This window comes from Pleurodeles waltl, chromosome 3_1 (assembly GCF_031143425.1).
Source record: "Pleurodeles waltl isolate 20211129_DDA chromosome 3_1, aPleWal1.hap1.20221129, whole genome shotgun sequence".
Lineage (NCBI taxonomy): Eukaryota > Metazoa > Chordata > Amphibia > Caudata > Salamandridae > Pleurodeles > Pleurodeles waltl.
Genome location: NC_090440.1, coordinates 653,673,431 through 653,693,786, shown reverse-complemented (window position 1 = coordinate 653,693,786; position 20,356 = coordinate 653,673,431). Strand labels below are relative to the sequence as shown.

The 20,356-nt window shown below is 45.0% G+C and overlaps 1 protein-coding gene across 3 annotated transcripts in view; it reads right to left on the bottom strand.

Moving 5' to 3' along the window:
• Positions 1–20,356, bottom strand: part of SYT8 (synaptotagmin 8) — a 226,787-nt gene that overhangs the window by 152,569 nt on the left and 53,862 nt on the right. The window contains exon 2 of one of the 3 annotated variants that reach the window (XM_069223164.1): positions 11,215–11,337. The exons of 1 other annotated variant lie outside the window; for it this stretch is intronic. The gene's annotated coding sequence lies outside the window, so the exon portion shown is untranslated. The remainder of the gene's footprint in view (positions 1–11,214; positions 11,338–20,356) is intronic. One more of the 3 variants, XM_069223163.1, reaches the window with a different exon arrangement.

Here is a 20,356-nt window from a genome sequence, read left to right as displayed (position 1 = left end):
ACGCTTCAGTGGACAGAGCTGGTGAAACAGACAGAAGCAGAGAAATGATGTGTAGGTAATATGTTAAAAAATATGGACTAGAAGAGATATGGTAAGATCAGCTTTGTTCGAAACCCAGTACTAAGACTCACGTTAGGGACAAAATGACTACAGTAGTTTTTGTGAGCAATCTTTCTCAACTTATGTATTGAAAATGTGGAGAATTAAGTGCTCCTGACTATTCTTCTTGGTCTGAGTTCAACATTTGTTACCTTGTCCCAAGAGGTCCTTCTTCAATGGCTGGCCGACTGCGGCATTAGGGACTGTGCCTTACTCTTCGCTCCTTTTTATTCAGGAGTGAACCGTTCAAGTGATCTTGAAAACCTCTTCCTTATCTATTCGCCAGCTGCCTTACAGGGTCCCACGGGGCTCTTCCTTGAGCCCCACGCTTTTTACTGTATCCGTTTGTCCTCTTTCAGATCTTGTTGAGGCTTTTGGTATTTGCGTGTTTTCTTGTGCCAATGAATCCCAAGTAACTTTCTTTTTATCCTCTTCTTAGGACAAAAGTGGACTTGAACTGAGACCTTGCATAGGAGTGTGGCATGCTGGACGGAAAACAATTGCCTAAAATTGAATAAAAATAAAGTTTAGGTCCTGGTGGTGGGTAATCAGCCTCAGCTGTGGAATTGTTTTGAAAGGCCTGAAGCTTTAGTTCCCTCCCCTCCCAGGTGGTGAATGATCTCTGTGTCTATCGAGACTAAGGTATCTGGATGGATTTTCAAATTAACAGTGCTGCTGCCACATGTTCTGGGCTATTGAAAAGCCTGGAAAAATCATGGGGCTCCTGCCAGTCCCTGCAGAGAGAACTGTTATACAGGTCTTTAATTGCATCACGAATGGACTATGACAATGCACTTTACTTGGGAATCTCAAAGCCCACAATAAACAGATTGCAGATAATGCAAAATGAATCTGCTAGGCTACTTTGTCACATCCCTCGTTATATGTCAGTTTACGATCATTTGCGTGAGCTTCATTGATTACCTGTTGAAAAAGAGATTCAGTTTAAGGCAATGTGTATTATGTACAAAACTATGGCCAGGAAGGCTCCTGATTTTATCAACAAGTTAGTATCTCCCTAAGCATGTTTTAAGCTCATGTAAACCTGAGCCTTGCAGCTATTTCTCGGGTGAAGCTGGCCAGGGAAGGAGGCTAGTCTTTTAGATATCTTGACCCTAAGCCATGGAATCTGCTTCCCCTTCAAGTTCGAACTGTCACCTTGTAACGCTATGTGTATTTGACCACCAACTCCATCTTGACCTTGACTCCATTTTGTGCTCAGCTCCAATTTCTGTCACGGGGGGCACAGGATTTTTCCACACAGAGTTTGTTTTCCACACTGAACATGTTTTGCTTTTCTCACCAGAACAGGGTCATAGCATGTTGGAACATAAATTTGGGGGATGCAGACAAGATAAGAGGGTATCAGGCTGGGAATGTTTTCATCAGTGAAAAGTACAGTTCTGTCTCTGGAATGCGCATTGGGGCCCAGCCAGTTCTTTCGCTTGTTTTTGACAGACAGTACAGCCAACGTTTGATTTCGCAACCGAGTGTTCTAGAATGCTCTCCTAGCATGTTTTAAGGTGTAAAAGATGGGGGGACTTGGCACTAAGGTAGGAACTGACCTGTGGAGCAGACGTGCTGCCCAGGAATATTTTGATCCCATGTGTGGTCTCCTGCCTTGGCCGTCAGTGGGTTCCCCGGTCGTGGTGCTGACTAGGATGACAAATTTACCCCTCATGGTGATGCATTTTAACTTTTGATTTTTTAGCATATATATATATTTATATTTGCTGTTAATGCATTGCACATCTCTGTCTGTAATTGTTTAATTGCTATGATTCTTCTTATGTGTACACACGTTTTACTTCATTTGAGTTGAATGCTTATTTTCATATATTCGTGTGCTTCTATTTGATATCTGGGAAGTGCCTTAATAAGTTTGTTGCTCAGACTAAGAGTGCTGCATTATTTGGCATTGTTTATTCTTAGTTTAAGCCAGAGCAATACATACCTTTCTCAAGGTTTTCTGTGAGAAACTCAAGACCTAGCTCTTCTAGTTGTTGTGGGTGCCTCTGTCCTCTCTGTATCGGCACTATGAGGCCCAATGGGCAGCCACACGTGTTTCAAATTCAATAATAAATATAAATAATACTGTGTTTGCCTATGACCTCAGTGATATTCGCTAACAGGATTAAACTCTCAGCTAAGGCAGACGTCCAGCCACAGACTCCACAAGAGGATTTATTGAGGATGCATAAAACTTATGATGTAATATTTATCAACAATATGCAAATAGAGGTTTCTAAAGTAGTGCTTATTGCTCTTGGCTAAATGAGATCAACATATCACTGATGTTTCTGAGAGGCCACCAACCAAGTTAAATACTGCTGATCGCATCTCTCAAGTGGACTTACAATTGTTATAGCTGCCTCAGCTCTATGCCTGACCTATAGCTGCTTGGTATTAAAAAGTTTCAGGTGTCTCAATTTATAGTTCTTAGCATATTCAGTTAACTCTTTCTTCAACTAGTTGTTAAATGTTAATGCAATTTTACTTTTTTTTCCTTACAAATTACTTGAAAGGTGTTTTTTTGTCTTTATCTCCTCATAATCCCCTGTAACTCTTTGAGTTTTTTCAAGAAATCTCTGAATATTTTACAACAGCGTCTCAACCGTCAATACTCGGTCTCATGTGTAGAGCTTACAACATACAATTTGGCTTGACCTCATTTTCAAGGCCTTTTGATGGATCCAGCTCAATGGAGAATCCCCCTGCCATGACACATATTCTGTTTCTGGCATCTGCATGGAAACGTGCTTCAAAAAAAAATTACTGCCCTTCCTCACACACTGGAATTATCCAGTGTATTATCTGCGGTTTCCTCCTATGCTGGAGGAAACGCACTATGGGTCAGACGTATTAAAGTGTTTTGCGATCGCAAACGGCATCGCAAAAACTGTATTTTGGTATGTAACAAATCCAATTTGCGATTCAGTTACTTGTTACCGAATCACAAATTGGATTTGCGACTACATACCGATTCAGTATTAGGAAGGGGCGTGTCAAGGGCATCCCTTCCTAATACCAAATCTCAGAGGTATGTATGATTGTTTTGTGACCATGAATGCGGTCGCAAAACAATCGCAGTTACCACCAATTTCAAATTGGTGGTAACCCATGCGCAAAGGGAAAGGGCATGCAAAAACATTTTTTAAGAGCAGGCAGTGGTGCCACGGACCACTGCCTGCTCTTAAAAAATGAAAAGAAATCTTTTCATTGTTCATTTTTAAACACATCCCGTTTTCCTTTGAGGAAAACGGGCTGCATTTAAAAAATAAAAAAAGATTGCTTTATTGAAAAGCAATCACAGACATGGTGGTCTGCTGAGCCCAGCAGGCCACCATCCCTGTGATTGTAGCCATTCGCAATGGCTCGCAAATTGCGACCTACCCCATGAATATTAATGAGGTAGGTCAATTTGCGAGCCCTTGCGAATCGCAGTATGAAACTCCTGGAGTTTCAAACATTCCAATAGCGATTACTTAATTGCGATTCACAAAAAATCGCAATTAGGTAATCACTATTGGATAAAATGATACATCTGACCCTATTCTCTTCATGTCACCAAATAATCTCACCTTCTATTGGCCGCATGTGACCATGTTCTAAGCCATCTTTTTCCAACTTTCCGAAAAAACAATTTAAATACAGGATCTAATGTTAAAATGTACAAAGCTTGGGGAAAGTGAAACAACTATAAGATATGAAATAAGGAATCAATTATTTTAGGCAAACTTGCTAAGAGGCAACTGTTCTCTAGGGCACAGCTCTCCCTTTTGATAAGGCTCAATGTCCTCATTTTAGAGGTTCTTTGGCTAAGCTAAAAGTTAGGAACAAGTGATGCAATTTAAAAACGTAATGCCTTTCCATAAAGCATCAATGAAGGAGAACCCAATAGTTCTGCTCCCATCCCAAGAGCACTACATTGGCTACTGCTCAGAAACGCAGTCTAAGTGTCTATGTCTCACGCACAAATCTTTACCTTTGAGCGAGGCTTACCCAGTACTGTCCTAGTAGGAATCTAAAATCTAAGGATAACGCCTTGCTAAGTCCCTACCGTATCCACAGTGCTAGGTTTGGTTGTCAGTTATTTTCTTACCTGGCCCCAAAATTTAGATCAGTCTTCCTCACAACGTGCGTTCTTGTGCTGACTTTAGTTGGTTTAAAAAACTTCTGAAAACCTGGCTCTTTCGATTTGTTGCCTTATCTTTGTTCTGCGGAGCGCCGAGATACTCCTTTTGGAGTGAGTCCTCTGGGCTTTTAAGTATCTCTAACATAACATAACAATGATTAAGAGAGAAAATATTATTTAATCTAAAATCAGACAGGCCGAGTGGCAGATGCCTATGCGGCTGCAAAGGCCATGCAGCCAATTGTATCAAAGAGAGGTTACATTAACTTATAATGTTACAGTGCCACGGAGGTGATGAAAGATGTCCTCCAGTCGCTCTTTGAGTGGCTGTCCTAAAGAACTCACATTAATTTGCTCCCCTTGCCTTGTCCTTGAAATAAGGCCCTTACTGTCGTGGTCAGAATAAACCCTTCTGTATATAAAGGAAGCTGGACTCGAGCCCTGTAAAGTAGTATCTTTACTCTTTGTTACAGATAACAACAGGCACACGGAATGTCCCTTCCGGACCAGGACAACTTCCCTGTTCGGACCCTCTTTTTTGGCTCAACGGCTACTCGTCTCTTACAGTCACAGTCACAACACTCTTCCATAAATTGCACCAATTGCGCTGCGCAGAGTAGACACTATGAAACGCGGTGGGACATTTAAGCCATCTTTTTCCAAAGTTGAATTTTTTTTTTAATGCAGGAGGCAATAGAAACCACCCCAGGCAGGGAAACACGTATTAATACTAATACAGCACATCTTCCGCATGTGCGAACAGGTAAGCCAAACAGACAGAACATCAAGAATCTCCTACAGAGGTGAAAGAGAAAACACATGGAGCACACAGGACCTCCACTGGTAACCGAAAACACACGACAAGGCAAATCATAAGAAGTATAAAAGAAAACAGCGACTCAACTCAGAAACAACGAGGTAGTTGAATATCCAACATGGGCATCATTCAAAACATAAATAGGCACAAGCCAACTGAAAAACTTTCCATCCATATTAATGCATATGTGTTCCAAAATCCCAGACAAATACAAATACATTTCGCCTAAAATGGAGAAATGGGGAAATACCAAAACCATGCTTAACCCCCATCTCAAGCACTGTATCATACACACATACTGAGAAAACACATCACACCTCACGGTCTCATCCTCTCCTTACACAATGTCTTTCATTAAGAACTTCACATGGTTTCCTGCTCAGTCGGGTGTGGCTCGACGTCGATAGAGTGAAAGTCGATTCGCCGAGTTCCCGGGCAAGTGCTGACATCCGGCTACTTCCTGATGCCCATCCTGCCCCCTTTAACTCCGAGCTTCAGAGGACATGTGTGACCCACCCACACCTGCCTGAGAGTGAATATTAGTGGACTTAAGGATGATTAATACTGACAATGATGAGAAAAAACGAGATGCGGGCCCCTGTTGAAAGGCCAAATTGTGTTATTTGAGGATTGACAAGTCCCTCTTGGAAAACGTGAACCCAGGAACAGCTCCTCCGCTAAGGCAGAGGAGCGTCGCCTGATGGATTTCCCAAAAAGGAAAAATAAAATGATAATATCGTACACTACATTATTATCATTTTATGGGGCTGGGCTGGAGGAAGGGGGGGGGGGGCGGAGGAGGGCTATGTGCACACAAAATGTGAATGTCTGTTAGGCCATTTGTGTTGTGCCGGCCAAAATGACATGCTCCCTTTCCATGTTCTCTACCCGGCTGTGTAGGACAGCTGGGTAGAGAACATGCCCAGGATCCCATTCCCAGTCTGAGCGGTGAAAAAGGCAGCTCAGACCAATCATGACGCTGCTGTCAGCAGCATTGTGATTGGCTGGGAGCCTGTGCAGCCAGGAAGAGGAAAGAGGGGAGACGAATGCGTCTCATCTCGAAGGTGTTTTTTTTTAATGCCCCGCCACACACGCTGATATGGAGGAGAGAGCAACTTGCTCCTCTCAAATCACCAACAGCACACTGGTGGCAACATTAGACTCCTTTCTGATAGGATTAAAGACACCAGAGAGCAAAATGGACAGAGTGACTGCTGACCTTGGTATTTTACGTGACAACCAGTGCAAAATAGCAGACCAATTTGAAAACAATGAGCGGATCTTAGCTGAAATGACACCAGCCAAACTGGGCCTGAAAGGACAGATATCAATGACTAAGGAGAGGGTCTGGACATTGGAACATAGAGCTGAAGACGCATAACGTCCTCACCATGTCCAAACAGGTCAGCGCCGTCTCCTCCTCCTGTTTCAACACCCTCCGAATGCTCCGCAGAATCTTCAAGTGGATTCCAACAGAAACCAGAAAGACGGTGACCCAGGCCCTCGTCAGCAGCAGACTTGACTACGGCAACGGACTCTACACTGGCATCCCAACCAAAGACATCAAACGCCTCCAACGTATCCAAAATGCCTCCGCCCGACTGATCCTCAACATACCCCGCCGAAGTCACATCTCCCCTCACCTAAAGGAACTCCACTGGCTCCCGGTAGACAAGAGGATCACCTTCAAACTCCTGACCCACGCTCACAAGGCACTTCACAACACCGGACCCTCCTACCTCAACACCAGACTCCACTTCTACACCCCAACACGTCAACTCCGATCCGCCAACCTCGCCCTCGCCATCGTACACCGAATCCAGCGCAAGACATCCGGCGGCAGATCCTTCTCCTTCCTCGCCGCCAAGACCTGGAACTCTCTCCCCACATCCCTTCGCCAGACACAGGACCTCCTCGCATTCAGAAGGCTCCTCAAGACCTGGCTCTTCGACCGCTAAACCAGCAGCGCTCCCCCCCCCCCCCTCAGCGCCTCGAAACCCTGACGGGTACATAGCGCGCTTTATAAATACTATGATTGATTGATTGATTGATTGAACGTTGAGCATGCAGAAATAACAACTGTCTCATTGGCTTGCTTGAACGCACTAAAGGTACACATGACTGATCCAGGTTTCAAAGAAGGCAAAGACAGCCTCAGATGATACCAGTCAGACTAACTGCCCGGGGGGCCACCACCTCACCCTGTGGTGAGTAAATTGTTGCAATACCAAGACAGAGACCTTATGCTGCATAAAGCATGTGAGAAAGGAGATCTCCTTCTTGAAAATCAAACTGTACTTGTGTTCCTTGACTTTACTAGGGCAGTTCAAAAACAAAGGGCCTCCTTCTTGGAAGTTAAAAAGCACCTTTGATAAATGGAAGTCAAATATGCAATGCTCTTCTTGCTAAGCCCAGAGTTGTCACCAACACTGATGCTAAATTTTTCACCAATCTGAAGAAAGTGTCGGAATGGAGTGATACATAACAACAGGGCGGAGGGTCACCAAATAGCCATTGGCGGAACCGAACACCTTGCTAGCCAGGCTCAAAAACACACCTACTAAAGGGATTTTTGCCACTAAGAACAAATCCCAAAGAGACAAACAATGATCAGCTAACAAACTTGTCTGAAACCTATTGGTAAGTTTGGAAATGTTAAGGGGTATGGGACCCGGGATGCAGATGGGGACTGGAGTATGCGCCTTCAACAGGAGAAAGAGGAGGACAAACCCCTGTTGCCTACTAGTGGAGTCTGTACCGGATGGTACGTAGCAGGACCCGGGACTTGCCTCTAACGGTGCCCACTACCCAACACATGGGAACCGTGTGAATTGCACATGAGCTTTTTATTGTAACTCTTTGTTTGGATGGGGGAATGTTGCCTTTCTATCCTGGGGAGAGCGTTGCAGGGTTATTTGTTTTTTCACTGTCTCTCTGCTCTCTCACGCAGTGATGTACACATTAGCTAATTACTTGATGGAAAAATAAACATGCGCATATGCTTCACCTTCTAAAATCAACACATACATTGCCTCGAATTAGCAAGTGTTCCAGGAAAGGCATGACTCGTAGTCTTTCAAAACTATAAAAAATCAAATATCTGACAACAGTCACAAAGCCTGCTGCTCCAGGCTACAACGTGGAAGAATGCAGTACTTTGGTTGCTTCCCTGAATTCTCTGCCACATAAATCTACTGCCTCGCCTTCATGAAACAGCCACAGATGCCCTGGAAGATGGAGATAGAAAGGAACTCATTAGGATTATTTAGGAGATGCCCTGGAAGATGGAGTGAGGTATGTATAAAACAGTGTGGGGGGCTGTGGCGTGAGCAACATGAGGGAGGAGGGTGAGGAACAAGGAACAGACAGAAGGAGGAGGACGGGATGATGGTAAGAACTACTAGGACATTTAAAGCACTCACAAGACGCGAAGGGCTAAGATTCCCTGGCATTTGGAATCATTATAACTTTCTATAGCTTAGAATAGTTGAGGAAAGGTTGCAAAGACAGTCAAGCAAGCTTTGAGCACATATAGATTAAGCAGTAGCAGGCCAGACTCTGAGATGCGAGCTGGTTAGCCAAACCCAGTTGACTACGAAGATTATTCTTCAGCCAGATCAAAAGCCCTCTTCTGAACGCCTTTGGCTCTGTAGCATGTCATGTTTTCCCTCTTTACTCACACCTCTATTTCAACAAATACTTTATAATTGGAAGCAACAAGAACACCTTTAGATTACAGCAGGACTGTAGAATTTCGTGGACTGTAGATCTTTGGGAGATTTGTTTAAAGATGGCAGAAATAGGTCCTTTTGCCACCTACCAGCAGAAGAATATTCAGGCAGTACCAGCTGACATATTAAGCAGTATAGGGAAGCATTTAGGAAGGAGAAGACAGACTTTGGAAGGATGATACCCACATTTTAGGGAAGTAAGGGTCTAGGTCCATTCTGTATAGAATGTCAACTACTCCGCAGACAATGGTGAAATTACCATAAATTACCATGTGGGACAGGGAAATCTTAAGAATTTTGGGGGCCCTGGACCAAACATAATTTGGGGCCACCTATCAGAACAATTCTGAATTTACTATGCCTTATAGGCTCATTCACACCCTCAACAATTATGGGCAGATCATTGACAACCCTCTGGATTGGCCACCCTTGAACTGGTCCCAACCTTGGAGCAAACAATGTCTCTCAGGATAAAAGAAACAGAATGACTAGTGGCCTGAACAAGCCAGCTGCATGTGGTGAATGTTTCACTGGACTAGTGTTTCAAACCTTTGCATATGAAGGGTGATTTTCTTGTTTACTGCACCTTAATCCAAAAACTGTGAGGAACAACGACTCTGAGTCAGGTGGCACTAGGCTCCGATCACACTTGCCCAGTAGCTGATTCACATGGACAGTGCAGTCAGGGACGGAGCAAATAATGTCTCTCTGCACTGCACATTGCACATGCAGTAAAACGTATCATCCAACCAAGCCTTCTATCCACATGTGTTATAGCAAGTCTGTCGTCGCCATTTGGGCACACAGTGCTGATGGGTGCTTTTGTTTACTGAGCAGGCTGTGCTGGGCGTGTCAGGTATTCAGACTCAGAAGGCAACAGGGTTTGATTGTAACTGCTAACAGCAGTTCTACAACAACAATGCAGTCAGAGGGAGCGCACAATGCCTAGCTTTACTGAACATAAGTAGCAAATGCTGAATAAAGCTAACAGCCTGTGCAGTTAGGCTGGATCTCTGCACATAAAAAGGTTAGAGCACTTGCTGAATCTAGCCAGATCAAACATGTATTTTACTTTAACTCCTGTCTATTTGTCAGGGGTAAGCTGGCTGGACAGCCTATACTGTCTTAAAAAAAACAATGTATGCAAAAACTTCATTTTAAAACTCTACTAACTCTGGGACGGTCTCAAAAGCTTACATGAGGGGCCCCTTGAAAGGTTGCAGGTACACATACTAAGCCCCAAGAAGAAGCAGGGACTGACCAATAAGAAGCAAGAAAACAAGAGCGACATGGAAGCCAACCAATGGTAAGTAATGGTAAGTAATGGGTGGGCTCTAAGCCCATTTTAAGATTTTCGTTTGCTCACAAGAGATTTCGCAAGCGTTTTGAAGGCAAAACCTATAAATGACCTGTGTAGTTTTGACAGCTAACGTATGGCAACATTTTGTTGACTCTTTTTGTTGCTAAAATAAAAATGCATTTTTGTCTAGAAACATGAAAATTCCTATATGGACAATCACAATTCACAATGACAGGCAACCTATGTTGACAAGAATTGTATGCCTTCATGTGATGTATGGTATTTCCTGTAGCTGTTGTCCTGTTACCCATATTCTCCTTTGCAATCCTTTTTCTGTCTGTACTTCAATGGTCTTACTAGTTGACTTTCACGCTTTCCTCCTCTCTCTAGGGAATTGATATTGCTGGCTCTATGTCAACAGGCTAGCACTAAACCAGCAATGTTACACTTTGTGTTGTTAGTTCACATCATGACCTGATCTCTGATCATAAAATCAGTGAATTCTTCATCGTCACAACCATCAACTCAGCAAAGTAACTGAAAACTGGTTTGTTTCTCAGACATGCAGTGACAGTTATGGCTTGTCTTGGTCATTAAATACTGACAGAGCTACATTATCTCGATCGCCATACTCAACTAGTGAATCAGGTTTGGGCAGGTAATGACGCATCTTTTCCTCCTCGGGCCACAAACAGTACAAATATAGAATTCTTTTGTGAGTGTGAGGTTGCAGTGACATGCCTGTGTCAGTCAGTCCTAGTGTAGTCGTGGTTTCTACAATGTAGGAGAGATAACCTGTGATGTCAGTCAGATTACTGCTGACGGGGGAGGTAGTACATTCTGCTCTCTGGATTACCATACAAGGGTAAAGCTAAAATTGTGTCTATGTACTAGAGCAGCGTTATGTTATGGTACTAGACAATTAGGGCAGAAGTTGAGGGGAGACGTTAAGGAGGGTAGATGTTAAAGGATGATGTCCCTCCACTAGATTCAGAAAGGATGCAATTGCTTTTGCCAGTGGTTGAGAGGGAGGACGATAATGCCGTCCTTATTGTGGAACAAACTGTAGGGTCCCTTGGTGCACCACCAAGAAGGATGTTCACATGTGCAGTCACCGCTTATTGGTACATACACTTACTTGCAGGGGGTCATCTGAACTCCCCGGGTGAGATCCGTTCCATTTCAGAAAATGACCAAGAGATCTCCGAGGTTCTACCCACAACACGCCCATCGTTTACCCTGGCGTCATCGTATTCTGTATTATCAAGAGAAGAAAGACTCCAGTTCGTGAGGTGACCCCATTTCATGCTTCGACAAACGCACCAATATCAGACCATAAACCCAGTTTATTTTATTTAATCTGTGTAAACATCTATTTTTAAATGCAAAAAAAATAACAAGTGCAACGTTTGTCAAATGCAATTTCAGTCGTTTCCAAAGACAAGTACTATTTTGGAAAACATACGCCCAATTTATAGGAAGTGCAATTAGAATCTAAAATGTTCGTTCACATTTCTATGCATGATTAGATTTATTTTATTTTGTTTATTTGATTCACACTCATGGAACTAGGGGACCACTTTGAAGCTCTAATAACCATGTAATGATCGCGATTTGTTTTAATGGATCACAAATAATTTTACATGACTTCATATGGAAGACCTCATTGCATCATGGCAACTTGTAAATACGGAGAGTGGAGAGCTTTCAGGAATTCGCCATTTCTCAATTGTTTAATTGCATGACGGTACGCTCGTCTGCTACTGTTTCACACGATGCAAATCGTTAAATGTTTATGAATGCATGCAGTATTCTTTGGGTGTAGGTATATGCATCGACCCGTTTCATTCACACACGAGAAGACAAACATGAATGTGTGCAGTGGTGCGGGAACCATTTTTAGAGTGCGGGTGCTGGCCACAGTGGCACCTCACCAAATGAATGGGGAGTATGTGGAAGTCTTCGAAAACACAACAAATGCTGCCAGAAGAAACACAGTTGGTGGGTCCCTTCATAGTTTATTCTGCATCTAAACTTGTACGTGTTATGTGGCTGCTGCTGCGCCTCCCGCAGCCCTAGCCCCAGTGCCACTGAATGCGCGAGTTAGATGTGAATGCATATCTTGTACATGTAGCAAAGGCCGTACCTCGGCTTTGTCTGTCATTGAAGTCAATTCCCATGAGAGGATGGGTGACACGGGGTATGCCTACAGGAGCTAAGATTAGCGGAACACTAATAGACAAGTGTGCAGATCCCCTGGGGAACAAGATGTCGATCATTGCTAATCTACAGATAATAATATAAATCCAACTGTGAAGACCCGAATTAAAAGACAAATCAAATATTGGACTACAAATAGTCCAATGTATAGACTAAGTCATTATTGATGGAGGCAAACCCTATAATGGATACTACTCATAACGACGGCACTACCTGCAAATGAGCAATGTGTCTCCATACAGAGCGCACTGTTGTCACTCTGGCTGATTTGTTGATAAAAATTGGATAAAGTACATTTCAATAAGTGGAGGTTAGTATATCATTTCTCTGGGGAAATCTAGGACTGTTAGCATCTGGAACCGACGGGTGCTGATTGGTATTTAGTGGTAGTGAGTGGAGTGCTGGGGAATAGAGCAGAGTGACAAGTACTAGTGTTAACTTGCAATGTCTGGTGTTCACTGGTGACACCACTGAAGAGATTAGACATGTGGTGTTGTGTTGACTAGGGTAGGCTGATGATTACTGGTAGTGATTTCTGGTGGTGACTGGTGTTGAGTAATAGTGAAGGACAGACGCTGGCAATTTTACGTGTTGAAGCACGTTGACTGATGGCAACTCATGGTTGATGATGAGTAGTGGTATATGGTGGCATGTTTTGGTGATTGCTGTAACGTTTGGGGATGGTTGGTGGATAGGCACCACAAGTACAGGTGTAGGGGGTGCTGCAGTACTCCCCAAAATAACCACGCTGTTGTTCAGAGAGTAAATGAGAAATAATAATGCCTTTAAATTATGTGCTCGCATTTGCTGAGAGTTCAAAGAAAAACTCCAACGTCAGGGTATATCCTCTGACAAATTGCTGCTCATTCTTTTAACAATGAAATGGGGGTTTACTTTTCTTTCTCTGGCTGCAAACTGAGAGGGTTTGGGAAAAGTGACATAAGTGACAATCTTGCTGGGGTACAGGGATCTTTTTAAGGAAATGCTGTAGGATGTCAATTTCTTTTCAATTTAAATACCTGTAAATGAACTATACCCATATTCCAAAAGTATGTCAGCAATTAGGAGAACAAATATGAAACACACTCTGTGTGATGGAAATACAGATTTTAATAGGATCGAAAAAAATCAAAGATTTTTCTTGGTGATGCACAAATGGCAAATATTAGCTGAAACCCGAATTCCACACATTAAGTGGGTTATGCACTACATCGTTTTATCAGTAAAACTGCAAGTCTGTTTAAGTGTACTGGCCATTTCAAAGGAACATGTGCTGTCTATGAATGACACTGCGCTTCCGCGCTAGCGCCCAAAAATGCACCACCGTCTATACATCACACCCTTCCCAGTGTTTTCACAATCCCTGCAACTACAGTGACGTGGCTATGTCAGCACTGTAAAGTGTGCGAGCATCACTGCGTTGGTGAGACCTATGGTAACAGGTGGTATTGATAGACAGTGATGCCTAGCGGTGGTCGGTGGTAACTGGTGACCAGCGGTGAATGGTAGCAGCCTAAAGCAACTCAGTGGACGTTTATTATCTGACGGTGACGTGTAGTGAACGGTGGTGCGCGCAGTTTATCTGGAGTTGGATGGGATGTTGACGTCAGCCTGTGGCCACTGGAATGTTGGAAATGAGGTGGGACCGATGGTCGGTAGGGCAGAGCGGCAGGTGTTTGGGGGCTCCAGGACTCTGTTGCCCCTCACTCGCCCCTGTGGAAGAAGGCCTATGACTTACCTCCAAGTGAGGCCCTCGGGCGCCATTTGCCGTGACGATTGAACGCGCTGTGCCGCCGCGTACCAGTGCTGTGGGCAGGAGGGTGCAGAGTCGGGGGCGGAAGGCAGTCACTTCCTTTCCTCTGAATCCCTGCGTTCGAGGCAGCTGAGGGGAGTGGAGGGAGGATGTGTGAGGGAAGGGGGCGCAGGGTTTGTGAAGGAACTCGTTCTTTTTAGGGGCAACCCTCCATGGTAGTGGTCGAGGGCGGATAATGCTCGCAGGGAGGCCTACACACAGCTCAGCAGGCCTCTGCTGCTCCGGAACATAAATACACACACAGGTCTGCCATCACCCTCTCACCCTCGCAGTATTGGCACCCATACGCAGCTTTGAGATGTACCTCTTTCCTCCAGCAGTCACTACTATTCTAGTACTGAGAAACTCGGAGCTGGGGCCAGGACCTCTGCCTGATCTCTCCAGTTCTAAAACAGCCCCCTGCAGCTAAGTCCAGGAACGTGGTACACGGTTTACATATGTCAAATCAAGGTTAGCGTATTCGCCTCCTTCTCCAGCAAATCATTTTATTTCAGCAGTAAGACATAGCCAGGCCTGTGCCTCGCTATCCTAACCTTCAGACCCTGCTTTTCCAGTTCTGGGACCCACTCAGCCCTGCTAATGCCCAGCAAGCCTAACGTGCAGTACTCCCCGCTGCCCTAGTACTGAGACACTACAGAGCCCCCAGGCCACTACCTCCTTACGCCCGCTGACAGCCCCCTCGCTGAGCGCCTTTCCTGCTCTGTGCCTGCTTCCCTGCGAGCTGCCTCCTCTTCAGGCGGTTTAGCATTTGTTCAGCCGAGGCCCGTCCTCAAAAAAGGCTATTTATTCTTCCACTTGTCCTCAGAAGGCGCCGCAGTTCCGCCTCTACGTAAAGCTGCTCTTATTCACACTTTGTCATCCATCCTCTCGGGTGGACATTTCAACAAGGCCCCTGAGCATGTGCGCACAGACCTGCGCACCCCTCCAAGGTACACACGGATCCGGAGAGGTCAGTATCCGGGTTGGACACGTACAGGAGTACTGGCCTATTACCCTTGTAGAGGTTTGTCACGCCAAGGGCAGTGAGGGGGGAGGAGAGGGTGGGGTGGGGCGGGGGGGAGGAGGAGGGGAGGTTGAGAGCTTTCACGTGTAAGGATGCCACATAGTGAGATGGGAAAACTTTTAAGTTCCTGGTAAGCTAGCCTTCCTCCCAGGAGTTGCCAAATATTTGGGACTGCTGACATGGATGATTGGCAAACTTGCATGTTTGCCCACATGGCATGAGCGCATGTACTTTATTCTTCAGGGAATACATCTCTAAAGATTTATATTGTTGCAATTTGTATAGCCCACAAGCTGCCCTTAGTATGACCTCTTAGGGCTATCAGCTGTCTAGGGTTGTCACAGTACTTGGTTAAGGAGAGTCAAACATAGACCAGTGTCCGAATTATCCAGTGATATGTTCTGGGTCAGGCCCGGTTCTAGCGGTGGGCCAGGGTGGACCACCTATGGCCATTTAGAACTAAAAAACAAAAGCTTTTCACCTTATTGTTTCAAATGGACGTGCATCCCCATGGGCTCTCCCTTGTCGTTTATTTTAATTATTAACACCATTGACACTTGACATTTTCAGGCCTTGGGAGACGTGTGATGTCAGCATAGTAGCTGCTATGAAGCACAAATCACCAGCACGGATCTGGGTTTATTGCATCTATTTTTAAACTTCAATGATTGCAAAGTAAAAAGCTGGCAACGTTTTTTAAAAATATGAAAAGCTGTAAAGTGGCCCTTTATGGAAGCAGAAACAGTTCTGCTGCTGCACATGACCGGGAGAAGCATGCTGCAAAGTTCTGCATCTTGAAGATCTGACAAGCCACTCCCTTCCCCTTCTTCAAAGCACAGCAGAGAAAATGAGAAATGTAACTCCTTGGGTGCTGATTATTGTGTTAAAAATGTCAAAAGCGGACAGATGCCAATACCTAAAATATCAGATCATTAAATACATTTTTTGGGCCATTACCCATTCATATTCATGGCCCACCCATGCTTCTTTACGGCCTGCCAAAACAAAAATCCCAGGGCCTGGCCTGGTCTGGGTATGGAGCTTTGGTTACTCTGCTTCAGTGGCACTGGCTTTATTCGATGCGATGTGGGTGTTTCGTTTTTGATGTCCCACAGGACTGCTGCAGGACATTTATGGTCACTTCTCTTAGGATGGTCCACATTCTTTCCGCAGCAATTAGAGGCTGTCTAGGCCAGGTGTTACTGGCTGTGTGCATTCCATAAAATGATATTAATCCAACATGCACCAATGAGCTTGTAGCTTTGAAGTGTTACATACAATAAGCATACATTATATTGAACTTTCTATAGAGTACACCAAAGACTCAATGATGTAAGGACTGGTGCTATGATCGTCTAACTCCGTTTATTTTATGACGAGTAGCACCCTACTTCAGAACCCAGAATTAGTGGTTAATTTAGTGGGTTTTGATTAGTCAGTTTACACTTGTGTTGTCTGAATGAAAACCTTTCCGTGCACTGGCTCAGTATGCTTGTGGTGGAGTTAGATGTGATTGCTAATGAGGGTGAAGGCCGAGGTGGGTGCAGGAGATGTGAGTTCATGCAAGTGGGTGGAGAAGGGAGTTTTGAATGGGTGTACAATGTCCACTGGCAGAGGGAAGTTCAGAAAGCCAGAGGGCATTTGTTCTCTGACACAGGCTGAGTTGGGAACAAAGGGGTCTACTACTAGCATTCCACGGGCCCTAGACAGAACCCTGGCTGCAGGCATACATCATGCGCTAGACACTGCTGAAGGTGCTTGCGGATAGGCTGTTCTGTGGTTCAGATTCGTGGCTTCTCCAGGGCTCACAAGGACAGCAGAATCTTTCTCTTTTTGCAAGCTCAACTTTGCTGTCTATACAAACCAACCCGGCCACGCACTGTGGAGCGACCTGTTTCCACATTCGCCATTCCTCCAAGGTGATGCAAACGTCACCAGTCCTCCCTACTTAACCTTGTCACCCACTTGACAGGTAGTAGGACGAACTCACCAGGTCGTTAGCCTCAGGAGGCAAAGTCTGTGTCTCGCACTATGGGTCCTTGGCATCTGCAGCGCCAGTATCACTAAAATGCAAAATACCAGGCAAGCCAGTAAAAGTAGAACCAGGAAGGATGACTGGTTCCTAAGTGGTGGGCTCATTCGAGGCAAGATGAGGAAGGCTCGTGCAGAAGGTCAAAGGGGGATGGCTGGTGTCAAGCAAGCCTCTCTGAGGGAGTACAGCAGGGTCCCCAGCAAGGCAGGGTTAGTGCACAAATAGAACAAATGCAGCACAAGTAGCACACACTTTGTCACTAAAGAAACCGGCGCAGCACACAGGAACCCGAAGCACAAATATCCCAGGCACAAGCTACAGGACGCTCAGAAGCCCTGCAACGATTCCCTCCGCAGTCAGGTACATCAGGCACACGAGTAATGCTCCCTGACCCACACAACAGGCATGCAGCAGAAGCCAGATTCCTCTCATACAGCGGAGACATACAGCACTACAGGCAGCAGCAGCGCCTCCCCTCACACACAGAACATGTGCAGGACAGGCAGATGCATTGAGCGATTCCTTCACCCACAGACAGGTAGAGGGTGGGTGGCAGCAGTTAAAGTGTCCCTGTTGCAGTGGGCAGATACAGCTCTGGCACTGCCTGGCAAGCTCCCCTCACACAAAGAACAGGTAAAGCACAGACAGCAGCTGTGTAAGCTATACACATAGCCAGAACAAGGACTGCAGGTCCAGCAGCAGTACAGCCGCCCTGTTTACTCCTTCCATCCTACAGGCCTGGGCATACATAGAAGCAGTAACCTGTACCCACTGGCCTTGCCTGGCACGCTTCCTCTCGCAGACCAGTTGGTCTGGATTTACAGCTCGGGACTGCAGGCCTCTGGCGCTCTGCCACACTGCCTGTGCCTTTCTTTACCCAGATAATCCCTGTGCCAATGATACGGCTCTTGCATCTATGCGATGCCACTCTACTCCTCCGGCAGCAGTGCCAAGCACGCAGAACACACACTAAGCAGCTGACCGCATGCCTCGTCTCCCAGCTGGTTGAGGAGTAGGGTAAGGCAACCACAATGCCAAGGATACTGTTTACCCGCAGCAAAAAATGGAATAGGTACTATACGAACAAGCATTGGTAAAGCAAATAAGTCTCGCTTACGTGAAAGCTATTGACTTTGCCAATGTCTTTTAGCCATGTTGTTGAGCAGCGTGGCTGCTGTGCAGCATGGCTAAAAGTTAGACAAGAAAATTGCTCGACATGACCAGGGCTGGCCGTGTCATATATGTTTTTTATGGCAGTTGGTGGTGGGCATCACAGGTAAAAGTTGACAGAGAATAGATAACTGGACTGATGGTGGTAGCCAAAGGGACAGTTAAGAAAGCGCAATCACTCGTCCAGCACTGGTCGTGTTTTAGCACTTTTTGTTTCTTATGCAGGTGGATGGGGCAACAAAGACGGTGGAAAGAAAGAAGAAACACAGCCCAGAGGAGGGTAGGAGTGAAGACGCAGTACGGAAAACGGGAGGGAGGGGTAGAGAATGAAGAAGCAACACAGAGAGTGAACTCCATTGCAACAGCGACAAAGAGCCTGACTGCCAAAGCCAATTTTGAGTCAAACTCACAAGTTCTATGCTGTTGAAGTGAAATTTACCCTGACACATCTACAGAATAGGGACCATAAGAGATAAACCTTCCGATCGCCTGTCCTTTTTAGAGTGACCAGTCAGATGGATTTTTTTTTTTATTGCTACTCCTCACCACCAGGTATATCCTGGTGGTTAGGGAACAGTAGAAAAAGAAAAATGACCCCACACGATGGGGGAAAACTCCCATGTTATAGGTGTCATTAGTTTATTTTACTTTTCACAACCAAACTCCCGATTTGGGAGTTCTTTTTTTTAAAATTAAAAAGTTTAGAAAAGTTTGAAAGTCATCTTTGATGGAGCCATTCATCACACGTCTCCTACACTGATAGGAACCTGCCAGTGTATAGAGATATTTGCAGGGCTGATGATCGCGAAATTTGCCGGGCTAGGTGGCAGACGTAAAGTAATCCTCTATCCTGTCTGCCTTTACTCAATCTGCCAAATTCTTGAATCCGGCCCTCTATCTAGAGAGTCACAGTGGTTGAAAAACGATGGTTTGCAATGTCACCCTGAGTGATTGCCTGTGGTTAGACAATCACCATTTGGGTGTTTGATTACCAGTAGTATGCCTGGAAATCTGAGACTGGTACAGCCTTCCAAGCCTAATACTGCCACTGTTTGTAAATTCCAAAAAGTACTAAATTAGCATCGACTCAATGATTTGCAGATTTGTTACGTTTTGACAAACCAGTCACTATGTATATTTAAGTTTCCTGATCCAAAAACATGAACAAGTTAAAACCTCTTAGTGAAATCAGCATAACGAGAAAAAATCAACACAGACATAGAAGACCAGACTCAATTACCACGCCAAGATAGCATTTATTTAGGGGGGTGTCACACTCCAAACATTCTCCTTTACCCCCGATGTTGCCTTTTACTTCAATCCCCAGGACTTTATTTAGTTTTTGTTACTGGAACGGAAGACACCTCTCATCGAGTACTTCCAAGGTCCAAATACTCCAAGCCCTAATGTCCACCTCTCAGTGCCCATACTAAAGGCCTTGTTCTACAGCATGTGGTAAACTGCTCATGATTACCTCTACGAGTAACAGAAGCCTGTGATCCTCGCTGCTGGACACTGTGCTCTATGGGACCAATGTACTATTCCTATTCGCAGTCCAGGGATGTGCAGTTTGCACACCAATGGATTTCCATATGAAAATACAGTTTCTATGTGGTCTACGTACTAATAGGTTTCATCACAAGTTGTCTTGAAAAATATTTGCAAAACAACCTGCCTAATTAATATTGAGTAGGCAGGCGGCCGTAAGTTGTGACTCCTTGTGAACTGGGGTCAATGCAGGGATGAAGGCCTGCAAGGGATAGGGGACCTGTGTCCCTGCAGTGCTTTCCCAACAGAGTACATTTTTATTTTTAAAGCAGCCCATGTCCATTAAGGCTACAGATGCAGCTTTTTTTTTAAAAAGCCTCTTATTTGGGAAAACATTCTAGGGTGGGAGAGCAGGTAGTGGTCCTGTGCCCCACTGCCTGCTCTTCTCAATGATGTGAATTGCAAAAGGTGACGGTGTACCACATCTTCTCCTTTGTGATTTATTTTCCACCCACCATTGGGATCAGTGACTCATCCACTGTTTGCAA